The following is a 16,260-nucleotide window of genomic DNA, read 5'->3' as shown; positions in this document are numbered from 1 at the left end:
TCCAAACTCTCATTAGTAGGAACATTAATCACCAGAGTTATCTTAACATTTTTATTGATGCTTGAAAACTGCCTGATGCACAAGTAAGTTCATGTGCTTTTAAACCCAAAATTATTTTAAACCCCCCCCCCCCACACCAAAGTCAATGCCAGGTGCAGCTGCACTGGTCGCACTGCCCTAAAGCCAGTCCTGCTCACAGCTATGGGACAGATCAAATATTTACAGAAATGGGTTCAGAGCTAACGTCATAGCCATTATATGAGTAAAAATATATATGTAAGTGATGGGGTGGGATACTTCCCCCAAATTCCAGCAAGCAAAACAATGTATCAGATTTCTTGTAGATGATTTAAGGGAGAGTAGACTTCTCCACTGAGACTTTTCAGAAATGTTTGGGATCAAATTTAGAAAATGCCCCAGACCCTTACAGGGCATTCATGAAATATTCCAGTACGTTTATGGTGCACCAGGAAAGCCTACCTTTCCAAGAAGTAGATCTCATTTTTTTCAAATGTCTTCAGTCAAAAATTACTTCCACTATACCAACGTTATAATTTTTTCATGGTTGAGACCCTTATGCCAAGGAGTACATTCAATATGACAGTGCCAGAAATTTACCATGTATACTTCAGCCATAGTCATGGGTACCTCTAAACATTCTCTCTGGTATACAAGGGTCAGCATTTTGCCATGACAACCCCTATAAAATGAGTATAGGAAATCTTATGTCAAGAGTTACCTCAAATATCAGTTCCAACATTTTGTTATGGATCCACCCCATATGCTAAGAATTGCGTGCATCATGTGAGGTCCTACGGCCAGGTGTGGTGGCATGCGTTCTGTGTCCCTGCTGCTGGGCATGACTGAGTTAGTGGCTTTCTAAGTTAGACAGTTCGAGTCCCCACATCCAATAATGGTGTCTTCAGAGAAGCATGTCAGGGCCTGCAGTTTGCCATAGGTAACAACTTCCATCCATATGCTATTAGTACCCCTGTCCATAAGACAAGAATAACCTCCAATATGCCAGACCAGCAGCACCCTTGCATGCATAAAACACATACACTCACACACACATTCTCACTATATCTCTTGCACTCTTTCATACCTTTGTACTCTGCCACACTTGCACACAAATGCACTGCCACTCACACTTCCATTAGTCAATCTGCTTTTATTGTGTCAGAAAGGCTTACCCTGCTGCTTCTGCTATACCTGCCTTGTCTTTTAGTGAGGCTTAATAAAAACATATTCTCTATACGCTATTAAAAAATAATAATATATTGCCTTGTCAATGTTTGTTACAAGTATGATGTAGGTGAAAAGTGCAGTTCCTTAAAATAGCTGGAGCTTATATTTGGTTTCTCATGTGGATCAACCAATTACAGTATTGGAAACAAATAAATCCATGTCCTAACATGTAATATCACATCATCCAAATGATCTTAGGAAATACTTGACTTCTTCAACATCCCTGGATTTCATGCAGTAACACTTTGCAATTTTTGGTTTTTGAGACCCAACTTAAAATGTAAAAAAACAAGCATTGAAATGCAATAGGTCTCGCCTTTGATTAAGTTAAAGCCATTTGCTTTGCTAATGGTATTGTATAGCAAAGCAAATGGCTTTAACTTAATGAAAGGCAAGACCTAAAAGAGGATGCCAGGCCATCTGAAAGGCAAAACCAGCAGATCTGTACCCAGCCCTGGGATCCCGCCTCACCCACCTTTAGAAACAACTGGAAACAATAGTGCTGGTCAACGTTACTTTAATGGACGCGCTCGTTCTCATATTCCAAAAGGGGGGAGGGGTTTGGTGTTAGTGGCGGGAGAGACCAACTCCCAGGTAATACAGTATTCCTCACATAGTGTGCAGGCTACTCTACCTTAGGCAGGTAGTATCTGGATATTAATACAGCAGCGGGGCAGGTGTATGATTCTATAGGGCAGCTCGTGTCCAACACATTCCTGACATGCGACCGACTCTGCCCCTGCCCAATCCATATTTCAGAAGCACGTTTTAAAGATGAACTCAGATTAGGCTGTTTCTCGATGTTGCCAGTCCAGATGTGTAAACACACGCCCACCAAAGTTCAAACCCACCTGCAGCCTGGGAGCAGCTGAGCGGGAGCATCCTGGCCTGGGCATCGGAAGCGGGGCCCGCAGTGGGCACAGGGAACGAGCCGACCGGTCTGGAGCAGGGCAGGGTCCGCCTTGGCCACCGAGAGCAGGGCGCATCAGCAGCGCTCACGGACTGGACATGGGCAGCAAGGACGCGCCTGCACATCTGGAGCAGCGGCTGTGGGCACTGTGGGCATCGTGAGCTGGGTACGTGCCTAGAGACCTGCTGCGGGGGCACCCTTGGCATCGGGCACACATCGGAGCATGACACGCCCTGGGAATCCGGGCCATAGCACATCCTGTATACTCGAGGCAGAGCGCATGCCTACACATCTGGAGCAGGGGTGCGTGCACCGTGAGCTCCGTGGGGGCTTTTAGAGCGTGTGATCGGCAGAGAGAAAGAGAGTAACAGAGAGCGGGGGAGTGGAGGAGACAGGGAGAGAGGAGGGAGGACGAGCAGGAGAGAGAAACAGAGAGATGACATTTAGACAATAAAAGGTAGTAAGAGATGGGCAGAGATGCTGACAGCTAGTGTTATAACAAGCGCGGTCCCAAAAACGAAAGAGGATCGTGCCAGTGTTGTCTTTATGGGGCCATGTGTTTAAACACATGGCCCTATAAATATAAGAAATCTTTCACGACGAGCGAAAAGCAGGCGAGACAGTCCAAGTGGGACGTCTCAAAAAGCCAAAGGGAGGCAACATACATAGCTCTTTTCCAATGGCTGGCCACCGTTTTGCATAAACGGTGACGCTGGCCAATGGGAAAGAGGGGTGGGGCTTAAAGCCCTTTTGTCAAAGTGTACTTGTTCACTATAAGTCTCGAGGTAAGGAGCGCATGCGCTCCAACGCCAGCCGAGACCTAAAAATATGTGTCCCGGAATAAAGCATTGTGGTTAATGGAAAGCCAGGAATAGCTGAAGGTGTCACATGATCCTCAATCCAGCACCATACCCCAAAGCCTCAGCCCAAGTCCCACTCCTTGTGCCATTCCACATTCTCAGCCCACTCTCCCCTCTTGCACCGGCCCTGCTGTTGAAAATGGGATTAAGTAGGCATCTAGTAACATGGAAAGAGCAGGTATTCTGTGGGTGCTTTTGTAGAACTATGTGTATATTCATGAGAGTTGTTTCATTTTTATATGTGCAGAGCAAGAGGTGTGCTCATGTAAATGCTGGGTAATATTAAATAGTGTAAGTGAGTGCTGAGTGAGTGGTGCGAGTGCAGGGGGAAAAAGGTGCCAATGTGAGTGTCAGGTGAGCTGCATGAATGCAATGTGAGAGGAGGGCCCTTGTGAGCACCGGGTAAGAGGAGTGCATGCAGGGTGAGAGGAGTAGGTGCAGGGTAGTGTGAGCAGTGTAAATGCAGGGTGAGTGGTGCAGGATGAGTGCCAAGAGTGATGGGTGATCTGTGAGAGTGACTGGTGAGTGCATGGTGAGAGGAGTTAGTGCAGAGTGAGTGGTCTGTCCCCATGAGTTCCGGCAGACTATTATCCCTGTGGGCAAGCAGGATGAACAAAGTGCCTGTATGACTGCAAGCTGAGAGGTTTGTCCGTGTGAGTGCAGGGTGAGAGGAGGAAGTGCAGGGAGAGTGCTATAGTTGTTTGCGTGGTGTGAGTGCAGGGTAAGTGTTGTGCCCATGTGGAGTATGATGATGTAGGAAGGTGGATATCTGACTATGGTTACCCCCAACTTTTTGCCTAGTGTCTAGCTGGTTTTTCGACTTAGTTGGCCTGAGATCCTGCCATTCAGGGTCTCAGGCTGTCTGCTCTCTCTTTAAAATGGACTCCATGTACCCTAGGTACATAACCAATTGGTAAGGATCACCTTATTGGACCCTGTACAGTGTACCCTAGGTACCCAGGGCATAGGTGTACCCTAGGCCTCCCAGGGGCTGCAGCATGTATTATGCCACCCCTGGTCTGACCTTCCAATCAGACACAACTGGCTGATCACTCAGCTGGGGCAAGGTCGTGTAATCACCCCTTGCTTAGATATAGTATGCCTATATCTACCCTTATATATAGACACATGTGTACCTATCAGTCACTCCTATGGCAGGCCTTAACAATCCTGGAGGCAGAGTGCTTGGTAACATGTGAGATGGTGCTCTAGCATGAGCTGAGCCTGTCTGCAGCTTTCGGAACCATGTCCTTATAGCTGTTCTATGATATAGCCTACCATATACTCTTAAAGTGCCTTATAATCTTAAACGGTTATGGTAACTATGGTTTGGCTTTATCAAAACATGTCGTGTAAGGTGTCTAACACTTTGGAATAATACCCTCATACCATTTCTGGTGATGAGGATATTATTCCTCCCTTCTAGAGGGAGAGACATGTTAAAATCCTACTATGCTGTTTAACTCTAACCAAAGCCTCAGCATCACAAAATGGATGCTGCTGCCACGACACAAGTCTGACCTCCTGCAGCTGGGAGTGATCCCAGCCAGGGAGGCCTGGACAATAGGTTTCCTGCTTGGGGATGTGCTAGCACCTCCCCAGACAGCCTTTAGTGTATTGGGGCATGGTGGGCTGAAAGGAATGAGACATGCCTGGGGCACACAAGGTGTTCCTTGCATAGTCCAGTCCAAACCGGCGCTGGGGCACTCCAGCCCCAGCTCTGGCGCGAAACTGGACAAAGGGAAGTGGGTGTAACTACCCCCTCCCAGGTCCCACCCATAAGGCGTGACCTAGCAGGTATCCCAGCCCCCCAGATTAGTATAAGAGTGGGAGTTGGGCCTCAAGACTTTAGATTATCCTGAACCTGCAAACTTGAACAGAAACTCTGGACCTTCGACATTCGACGAAAGAAGAAGACTGAAGAATCTCCCTTGTAGCCAAGGAGTGGCTACCCTGTGCAAACAGGCACCATCAAGAGACTACCCTTTGCTTTGCCCACGTTCTACGAGGAACCGACTGCAGAGCCCGACCAGAGCCTTGACTTCCAGACTTCTCCGACCCTGATCCACATCTACAGCAGAGCTGAGATCCGTGGAGGCGACGAGCGACGTGGGACCGGCTACCTGGAAAAAGTGGCTAGTAACTTAAAGCGCAGCTTCTGAGGTACCCTCGAAGTTGTGCACCGGGGATTGAGAAGCCCCAACCCCAAGCACCATCTGCACCGAAGATCAGCCCCCCACACTCCACGAGTCCTGCGTGGGGCCCTTCAGCATTTTCCTGCTTGCCGCGTCTGTCCGGTTGCTCGCACCCTGAAATCTTCTGCGCTGGTTTGGCTACTCCAGACTGGTTCCCGCTTCTCTGCAAAGAAGAAGCACCCCAGACCTTCCTGGTCTGCACCAGAAGCAAGTCCTTCGTTCTTCGTGGGTTCCGCTTGCCAAGGCTTGGTGAGTCCTAGTCCAACTTCGACGCCGCAGACAGCAAGAGCCTTCGTGGGACAGCTCGCCTCCTGGTCCTGGTCGTCCTCGACGCTTCCTGGTCCTCCTGGCTGCAGCGACAAGCTTCACCTTCACGACATCGCCTGGTTCCTTCCTGGTTCCACGTGGTCAATGGCTAGTGACCTTGACTCTGTCCCTTCTGCTTGCAAGTTTCCTTCCTTCTTGATCCCAGCCTTGGGATCCACCGGACACTCTTCACTGACTGCCTGTCAGCATCTTTCTTCAGGCATCCATAGGAGTCGACGACGAAAACGACGCATCTTCACCCCTATGCACCCGCAGCCTGTGGGCTAGGTAACTTGGGTACTCCGGTGCTCATCAGGATAGTGACTATCCTAGTGTCTAGTTTTCAAGTCTCAACTTCCTAGCTACTCCGGAAGTGTCCTAAATCTACCGTTTTCTAAACTGTACTATTGCTATTGACTTTTACGCATTACGCGTGAGTGTTTCCACTCTGCACACGAATCCCGTGGGCCTCCCACTTCCTAACTAACGCTAGTGTAGTGTAGCCCCAGCGATTCCCTAGGCCTAGGCCTATTCTATTTCCGTGACAGTGGTTCTTATACCACTTACTTAGTATATGGTTTGCGTGGCCCCTAGGGCCTAACTGTATTACTTACCTGTGTGACTTAATGTATGCTTAAATAAGACTGTGTTGTACTTACCTCTAATCTCATAAAGAGTGCTGAGGGTTTGACTAGAATAAATACACTTTATTTTATATATATATCTGTTGTGGTGTCCTTTCATTTGGTATTCAAGGGATTATATATGGTATCACAGCTGGCTTCACATGCCATTCAGAGTTTAGCCTAAGACTGCTCTTGTCCATGCTACCACTAGGATAGCTGGTCTATAAGGTTGACTTTACAACCAATCACCATAAGGGTATTTGGACTGATATAATGTGTACACTAGAACTAGTGACATCATACATCAGGCCAACTTCTCACAGATGATGTGAGTGAAGGGAGAGTTTTGTAAGTGACAGGAGTGACTATGTGAGTGTACAGTGAGCGATGTGACAGTGTGAGAGGAGGGTGAGATGAATGACAGATGTGACATATGAGTTTGAGTGTGGGGAAAGTGCAGAGTTGGAGGAATGAATACATGGTGAGTGATGTACTTTTTTGAGTGAGATTGCAAAATGTGCAGTGAGAGTGACCGGTGAGTGAAGTTTCACATGAGTGCAGGGAGAGTAGTGTGCTTGTGTAAGTACAAGGTTACACACATGAGTGCATGGTGAGTGGTGTGTGTGCAGTGTGATCACTGTGACTTCAGGGTAAGCAGGGTGCTCATATGACCACAGGGCAAGTGGAGGAAGAATGGTGTGTTCATGGCGAGGGGCGTGAGTGCAGTGTGGACACTGTGTGCAAGGTGAGAGGCGTGCTCATGTGAGCACAGGGTAAGAGGAGGATTAACAGAGTGAGTGTAGGGTAAGAGCATGAGTGCAGTGTGATTGATGTGAGTGTAGGGTGAGTGGTGAAAGTGACATGGGAGTGGGGTGTCATGTGCGTGCAGGGTGAGCGGTATGCTCATGTGAGTGCAGTCTAGGACAGTGCTTGAAATGGAAAAATAGAAGTGCAGGTTCTCTGTACCAGAGTACCTGCTTGTTTATGAGAATTGCTCTTACTCTCCAATTAGAAGTATTGCATTTATCTTGAGAAGTGCCAGTATTCTCCCTCTCAAAATAAAAAAGTGCTGGTACGTCGTACCGGACAGTACTGGCCCATTTAAAGCACTGGTGTAGGAGGAGGGTGGTTGGTGTGAGTGCATGGTGAGCAGTGTGAGTGCAGTGTGTTTGCTGTGAGTGCAGGGTGAGAGTAATAGGGAAGGGTGAGTGATGAGAATGAGGAGTGAGTTGTCTAAATGCAGGATGTATAGCCAGACACCTGGAGTAACTCAGCATTGTATTGACGGCTAACGTAGGGTTTCAGACATGTTGAACTATTGCTATTATGGCATAAATCAGGGATGGAGGATGAAGGAAATAAATAATGTGCTGATCCAGCAACAAACTTTCAGTCTGAAGATTAGGCTTGCCAGCTGCTCGGATTTCTACCAGCACCACTGGTATTTTGATGTCTCAGTCAGTACAAAAATAAGCACAATCACCAAAAGCTGGTATTTTTTAGCACTTATCCGTGCATACTTCAAACAGCAGATACAAATAGAAAGCACTTTTAAATGTCTTCTAGGTCTGCATTAACGATCCATGACTAATAATTACAGTTTAAGTTTAATTAAACAACAGGAAACAAAGACAGAAAAGTCATATTACAAATTAATACATACAATTTTATTTGCAGCCTTATTTATTTTCAGGGCAAGGCCTTTGCAGACTCTTTAAACAAGAACAAATGGCTTTTCACTAACTGCATTCTACCACTGTGGCAGTATAAATAAACTACAAATGTAAGGAATAAGGAATAGGCAGAGTTGGGACCCAGGGGGTACTGGAACCAGTGAAAAAAAAAACACAAAGCCTCCTTAACCAGTTCCAAAAGGGATGTAAATGCTCTTATAAAGACCTGTGAAAAACTTGGGTGCGGTGGAGATATAAGAGAGCCCACAGCAGGTCAAGCTGCAGCAGCCCTGGCTGAGACACACGAAGAGGGGGAGCTAAACCCCATTTAACCCTATGGGAGCCCAGGAGGAGCATGGAACGAGCCGGTCTCCCTCTGGGCTTTTTCGCGCAAATGGAGCGGGCCACAGCAGTTGATTGGTTATTTTAGTGGAGGGGCGGGTTTTATAGGGAGCCTATATATAGGGGAGGTTTGGCGGGAAGGCGCTCATTGTGGCGTCAGTGCCAAAAGGGGTAGGAGGACTTTCGTTTACGTAATTCTCAGTCACGTACTTCAGAGTGGGAACCTTTATTATTTGGGCATTTCTTTACTGATGGATAACAGCAACGCAATACGCGTCATCTGTCAAGCCGGGTGCGATGATTTATTACAACCCGGTGTCCAAGGGGAGGTGTGGGTGGGCTTTGAGCGCCCGAAACACAAAGCGGGAAAAGGGGTGGCTGTAGCAGTTGCTGCATGTTTATCTGCCCAGGCTAGGCCCCCTAGTGAGTCACTTGTGCCTGCTTTGAAGTAGGTTTTAGTGCGCGCACACACCCAGCGTTCTCTCTCAGAGCTGGTCGCTGACAAGACCGGGCATGTTGTTGATTCATTAGGTTTGACAGGAGCGGAGCAGACGCATTGTCCGTCTGACTATAAATGAGGCAGAACGTCCAAGCACTTGTCATGCAGGAGAAGTGGAGCTTCAAAGGCAAAATTAGCTTCCTCTCTCTTCCGTGGGGGCCAGAAGTGGGGAAGGGGGTTAAAATCTGCTGTGTTTTCTGGGATGAACAGGCAGGAAAATTCCTTTCACACAGTGCAGGATCAGGGAGTGGTGCTAGATCATAATGATTTACTGAGCATAACTTTCTCAGATAATAAAGAAAACATCACCCCTCACAGGAAGCTTACTCAATGGTCCTCCTCGCTTGTTGCATATTCTAGTGACAGCGAGGAGGAATGTTTTTCAGAGTCCATTAAGTTAACAGTTGTTCCTGCCACATCCAATAATGCAATCACTTTTGGTGGAACTAATTCATGGAGTCTATTTCCTGCTGAGAGGTCTGCTTTGGCTACAGAGATTAATTCAGAAAAGCAGACTTTCTCTGTCACAGTACCTGTTTTTGATGAGTCTGGACAGGTTTCAGGGCCAGATTACATTATTTCAATGGATAAAAATGTTATTTATCCAGTTGAATAACTTGGAGAAGTTGGGATTGCAGGATTGTTTTAATAGTCCCGGAAATATATCTGCAATTCCTAAGGCCAAGCTTAAAAGTGATTTTCTTTTACTTCGGAAGCATGAAAGAGATAGCCAAGAGATGGTAAAAAAAAGGGTCGTTGAGCATTCACTACTAATTAGCTCCCCACGAACTGAATCCTATTTTTCTTTTTATTTTAATCAAGCAAAGATGTTTTATTTGATTAGGTTCAGGATGGGTATTGCTCATTTACTGGTATCGTACCCACGTGATGCATATTGTGATGCCAAATTAGAACTGTGTCCATGTAATTCAATTTCTGCACAAAGCACCTTGCACTTTATGTTTTTTTGTAAATTGTATCTTAACCCCAGACGTACTTTTTTTAAACCATTATTAAGATTTTTAAATATTAGAAAGTGTCAACCTGCACTATGTCATCTACTTCTTTTAAATAATGAATTCACCTGTCTTATGGACTATAAGTATATCTCAGCTGCAGTTCGACTTCGTAATGTTGTCGGAAAATGAACTCTTGGGTATCATTCAAATTGGTTAAAATCTTAATATGCGTATTATTGTTAAAATAATGTTTTATTTGTTCTTTTATGGCTGTCATTAAGCCGAATAAAGATTTTTTGACTGACCAGTTGAACATGTTGGCATCCCACTTGTGCATAGTTGCAAGGGTTTTTCAAATTTCTCTCAGTTACGAGCTGATAATGGCAATACCTTTTTCTCAGCCCATGTCATATTTGGACTCAGTTTTAGGTCCACAATCTGGTCAGTGGGTTTGGGTTACACATTCAGATTTAGCCTCTTCATCGGTGTCAAATGGAACTGCATTTCAGAAGGTAGAAAAGAAAATGGGTTTAGCACCCCCTTCAGGCAAGCTTGGCTTGAAGGCACATTTTTCTGTCTCTACTATAACGGAGTCTGGAGATACCGGATTTTTGTCTGCGGAGCAGGATGCGGCTTCACCACGTGGGACTCAAACTCAAAGAAGGTCACGAGCGGATGTTCTTTCATCAGCTGCACATTTGAAGCAGATGTCAGCGCATAATTGGAGGTCGTATGATGGGGTGTTGGTGATGGGGAAAAGCCGGGAGTGAGCAAGGCTGGCTTGGATATGCACGATGACAATCTGGTTTATGGGGATGACAGTGATGAATTTGAAGAGGGGGAGTTGAGGGAGGAGGATTTTGATGAACCATTGAAGGGTTTGCATCTAATCTCTGGGGTGCAAAAGGGATTGTTGGGGACAACAAATGTGTTTAGTATATTACAGACGTCTAGAGCGGACAGGACAACGGATTGAGATTGGCTGAGCGGCCCTCAACAGCGGGATGATCCTAGGGAATTTCACAAGCGTTCCTCTCAGTTGCCTTCAGGAAAGGCACAGTGGTGGAACACGTGGCATCAGTCTGACCACAGAGAAAATAAAATGCGTTCTATTGGTTTGGTGGAGGGGTTTGTGAATGCTGACTTGATCTCACAACCTGAAGTGGTATTACAGAATCCAGGTACACAGGTTAAAGATAAAGATAGTGGTATGATGGACGCTTCTATTCAGACAAAGAAAGTGGCGGAGGTAGCTCATTCGGATAAAGACGAGAAGGAAGAGGATCAGAATATCCATAAAAAGCTTCCTTATATGGTTATTGCGATGCCTTTGGTGTCCCATCTTTCAGACAGAACAAAAAACTAAATTTGGGAGCATGACTTTGTAGATGTTTTTAAATTGTTACACAGGGACATCTAAGCCAAAGAGGGATCTAAGGAAGATGAATAGGAACTGGCTAAAAGGCCCAGGGTTCCCAAAACCATTGAAAATTGGACATCAGCCTTTCTCATATATGCAAGCGTATATTGTGAACGTCACCAAGATACGGTGGTAGCTATGTTCAAGTACATAGATATTAGTCGTAAGGCCCAAATGCATTTTGGAGGCTATGCCTGGTTGAGTTATGATGAGGAGTTCAGAGCCAGGTTAAGCATATTTCATGACAAGCCATGGGGGGATATAGATTCCGGTGCAATCATTCTTTATAATGTATTTTCCTTTTCAGCAAGTTGCATGGCGGGGCCAGGAAAACCCTTCGGTTTTCCTGGGTGGCGCTTTTGGGGGGTGGAAAGTCTGGAGCGGCCTTATCCATCCCTCGGGGGGGGGGGCCAGGGGGGAAGGAATAATGCAGGGGAGGGGAAGTGAAAAATGGGGCTTGCAATTACATGGGGTTGTTTCAAGAAGATTCGATGGATCTGTTTGGGGACAAGTTTCGCAAAAGGTTGAGGGCTTTATGAGATAATTTAAGATATTATGAAGTCAAGTTGTTATGAAAAGTTGTTGGTTTTACAAGATTTATGAAATTTACCGGTCTTAATAAAGTGGCCTTTTTTGCTATGACAATAGTACTGGCTTGTGATTATAGCGCGATGCTCGCCTAATTTCAATGGATGAGTATCAACACTTCTCAGGAGCAAACAGGTACTCTACATAGAGAGTACCTGCACTTCTCTATTCCCTTTTAAAGCACTCATAAGACGCAATGTGTCAGAAGATAGAGCATAACATTTGACCTCTGTGAGAAGATGAAAACTAAATTTAAAATCCTCATTATTGCTCCTTTACCTTCAGAACTCCAGCATGTTTGGGGGTGCAGTAGCACCCAGGGTTGGATTGGGATTGTAAATCGGCCCAGGCACGCAAAAAAAGTGGTCCACATTTGCATATTGCCTTTCCACAAAACACTGCTTCGGCGAAATTGTATAAAAAACAAGCATTGGCATGGCCATAGGTCTCGCTTTTGGGACCTTATAAGTATTTAGTTATGCAGCACAATATCCTTGGTGCAACAACATTAACTGTTGCATGGTTAAACACTTATAAGGTCCCAAAGGCGAGGCCTATTGGCTATGCCAATGCTTGTTGTGCATGAAAATAGTGCTAAGTGAGTGTGTGTAAGAAACAGCAAAAGGGCTGCAACTTAAAGAATGCGTCCATCCTCTGTGCAGCATGCTGGTACCAGTGCGTTTCACACCACTAAAGGTAGGCAAGTGAAAAGGCATTAAAAAGACAACTCACAGCCAATATTCCCTACATCCTTTATGCAGTGCCGTATCCCTACAGATCAGCATAATTCTGAAGTTGCTCGAACGTTGCATTATTAAAGGGTCAATGTGCAAAACATCGAGTGTCTCCTCCGGGTACTTGTTTCAAAACCAGAAGGGAAGCGGGGGGCTGGCTGTCAAGAAATATTGATGAAGAGTTCATGTTGCTGAATGACCACCTTTTGTCACCTTTACTGCTGTTCCTTTTATCTATTCTGTGCCGCTCCATTCAAGCTTACGCACTCGGAAGGCAGCCTTTGAAATGTTACTGTTTCACAAGCGAAGTTACACTGCAAGGGATTAAACTGATGGCAAAACAGCAACTGCCTGCTATAGAAATCGATACCTTGAAACTTCTCACAAGGAAGGGGTAAAGGGTAACTGGGAAGAGCTGGTTACACATTCATATGCCAGAGGACGCCGCTCAAACTCGTACTGCCCAGGATTTCCAAACAAAGGCTACAATTACGAAAGCTTGGGGGCTTCTTAAATATTTGGACATCATCTGGCAATTCCACTTTAAAAACGAGAGGTAGTAGGTGAAACTCAAGTTGCAGTGTTACTCTCACAATCTATGTTCCCACAAGGGACTGTGTGTTGGCGTCATTTGTTGCTCGCTCTCTATGGCTTTGTGCTGGGGTGTAGAGGGTTAAAGCATGCTTTGACACCGAAGTCTGGCCGGAGCATACAATACTAAAAGATATGGTGGCCATAAAGCGTGCAACGTAAGCAAACAGTAACATGAGCTGGGTCCATGGAACCAATGAAAACAGGAACAAGCACCAGAAAATGTCTAATGTCTGAGGCGGCATTGGCTTAGTCGGAAGTGAATTGCTCCTTGAAAAATTCATATCAGATGCTTCTGAATTTAAGAATAACAAGCTAACGAGGAGGGAGGGGGAGAAGGGAGGGGGGAGAAGGGAGGGGGTAGTGAGAGCAGACAGCAAGGGGGTGGAGGAGCATGATTTACGTGCTGGAAGGCTTAATGAGCCATGACAGAAAGGCAGATAGCGGCTGCGCGCCTGCACGCTCACATAACGCAAGCTTTAGGCCACCAAAAGCCTGTGGCAGCACTTTGAAAACCCATACACTAAATGTCTCGCAGAGCAGCGCATGCGCTGCCTCAGCGAAACCTAAAAAAGGGGGGGGGTAAAAAAAAAATGCACGGATTAGTTTACACTGGTTAAACACACCTGTTAAAAGTGAGCCCACTTCTGCTCAGACCCCCCACCCCGCTCAATCTGCATAATTTAATGGGCCGGCCCAGTGAGAGAAAGGGAGTGATCCCCAGGGGTGTAACACAGGCCCCCCGCATCCCCCGCGATGCGGGGGGGCCCCGAGCTGCAGGGAGCTCCCTCAGCACAGTACTTATGCCTGAGCGCTCCGGAATAAATCCGGGGCGGAACCCCTCTGTGTATATTGGGAGGGAGGGGTGGAGGGGGGAAGCAGGCCACTGACAAGATTATTGTGTGTAAAAGGCCGCTTTATTGGAAACAGGTGCACATTACAAATTTAATTCCTTGGCCGAAACGCCTTCCAAAACTAGGCCTCACTAAATATAACATGCCTAGCCCCGCCCCCCGCCCCCTCCCCTAAATACCTTCGAGCCCGCCCCCGCCCGTACATTACAACATTACAACAATATAAAACATTATAAAACATTATAAAACATTACACTCCTGTATAACCCCCCAACCATCTCTAAATCCAAACCTTCTGTTAACCAAAACTCCCCTGCCTGCCCCTTTTCAGCTATCGGCCCCCAAACTGTGTAACCGAACTAAACTTACCAAACTAACCTTTCCCTGTCGATAACCCCAACTCAACCACAATAACTCCACCAACCTTCGGTAAAACTGACCAGAAATCACCATAACCCCCGCACAGCACCTGCTCCAAGCGACAAAGTACAAACATAGCAAAAAAACCCTTGCACACCTGTCCCCACAAAACGCCGGAAAAATACGCAAAAGGGAAAAAACTGCAAAAACTTACACTAAAAACCAGCCCCGAAACGAAAAAAGTGGGTGGGCAAAACCCAAAACGTGTTTTTTGAGGGGGGGTAAGGGTGGGAACAAAAAACACGCCACTAGCCTAGCTCCCGGCCACCAGGTCACCAAACCTAAAATGGTGGCCGGGGGCGGGCGCCCAAGGTATTTATACCTGCGGAACATTTCGTTACTTTTGGGCTCTAATTGGGCTGCATTTGGGCTACATTTTTCCTACCGGCAAGCCCAAATTCAAAACGGCCGCGCAGGGCCAGCAACCCCTCCCTCCACACGCCCCCTCCCAAACTGCCCGGGGGTGGGGACTCCCTGCGGTCGCCTTCCCCCCCCAAGCCCCACTTGGGAGGGAGGGGTGGAGGGGGGAAGCAGGCCACTGACAAGATTATTGTGTGTAAAAGGCCGCTTTATTGGAAACAGGTGCACATTACAAATTTAATTCCTTGGCCGAAACGCCTTCCAAAACTAGGCCTCACTAAATATAACATGCCTAGCCCCGCCCCCCGCCCCCTCCCCTAAATACCTTCGAGCCCGCCCCCGCCCGTACATTACAACATTACAACAATATAAAACATTATAAAACATTATAAAACATTACACTCCTGTATAACCCCCCAACCATCTCTAAATCCAAACCTTCTGTTAACCAAAACTCCCCTGCCTGCCCCTTTTCAGCTATCGGCCCCCAAACTGTGTAACCGAACTAAACTTACCAAACTAACCTTTCCCTGTCGATAACCCCAACTCAACCACAATAACTCCACCAACCTCCGGTAAAACTGACCAGAAATCACCATAACCCCCGCCACCCAGAAAGAGGGGGGCGGTGCAACTACCCTCCCCTCTTTCTGCCCCCCAACAAAAAAGGCTTTAAACACAACGAGCCTGATTCTGCCCACTCAAGCACCGAGACAAGACCTCCCTGAGCTCCAACAAGTAAAGATCCATGCCCAACCTCGACAAATGGACCCCATCTCCCCGAAAAAACTCTACCGCCTCAAAGCGGATATCTTTGTGGGTAACTCTCCCAAAGCCCAAATCTCGACAAAACCTGGAGATCTCCAAATTCACTTTCCTCCGTGACCTATCGATCGCCCTGGGCTTCAAAGCCCCTCTCCACACCCTCCGCGGGACCAATTCTGTCCAGAGGACATGACAACCAGACCAATGCTCCTTCAACAACGCCAAGTCTCTTTTCATGGCCCGCAACAATACCACCCCTTTCACACTACAAAGATCATTCTCCCCCAAGTGAATTAAAAGAATATCCGGGCATTGCCCATTCACCATGGCTTTATTCAGACAGGGGATCAGCTCCCTCCAAAGCATCCCCCCCTTTCCCTTCCATACCAATCGAAAAAGGCTGCTGTTGAAACCCAAACTCCCCCCAAAATAACTTTTGCCCACCTGAACGTGTGCCCACTTGACGAAGGAGTGCCCCACAATCCACACCGTCAATTCCCTCGTGTGTGGCCCGGCCACCGAACCTGAAATGAAAAACAAATATGAGACTTACACCAAAGCAGTGGACGCAGGCGAAGGAGGATTTTCCCTCACATATTTGTGAAAGCAGGAAGATGACCAACGCCCCAAGCGCATTATATCGCCTTGTGACCAACCCCGGTTATGCGCCTCAGTCGCTGCCCCAATCCTGAAAGAATGTGTCCCAAACTGAGTTCCATCCAATCCCAACTGCTGTAACCCTTTACGCAGGACCATACGCAGCTGATAGTCAGAGACGCGCGCCCCATCTATGTGTTGAAAAACTAAGTCGCCCCCATCCCCTCCTGAGAGCGTCTTCCATTGCCTCGCCAAGCGCAGCGGACATGTGCAACTAGGGGATCCTGCTTCCAACCAAACCCCTTTACCAACC

General features: G+C 46.9%; 1 long non-coding RNA gene across 1 annotated transcript in view; it reads right to left on the bottom strand.

The window, feature by feature from the left end:
• The window catches only part of LOC146805480 (uncharacterized), a 62,096-nt gene extending 46,230 nt beyond the window's left edge, over positions 1 to 15,866 (bottom strand). Inside the window, exon 1 of the long non-coding RNA XR_014967463.1 lies at positions 15,795 to 15,866. This is a non-coding gene — a long non-coding RNA (uncharacterized LOC146805480). The remainder of the gene's footprint in view (positions 1 to 15,794) is intronic.
• Between the last annotated feature and the right edge of the window lie 394 nt (positions 15,867 to 16,260).

The sequence above is a fragment of the Triturus cristatus genome, chromosome 8 (assembly GCF_964204655.1).
Source record: "Triturus cristatus chromosome 8, aTriCri1.1, whole genome shotgun sequence".
Taxonomy (NCBI): Eukaryota; Metazoa; Chordata; class Amphibia; order Caudata; family Salamandridae; genus Triturus; species Triturus cristatus.
This window is presented reverse-complemented; position numbering and strand designations above follow the sequence as displayed.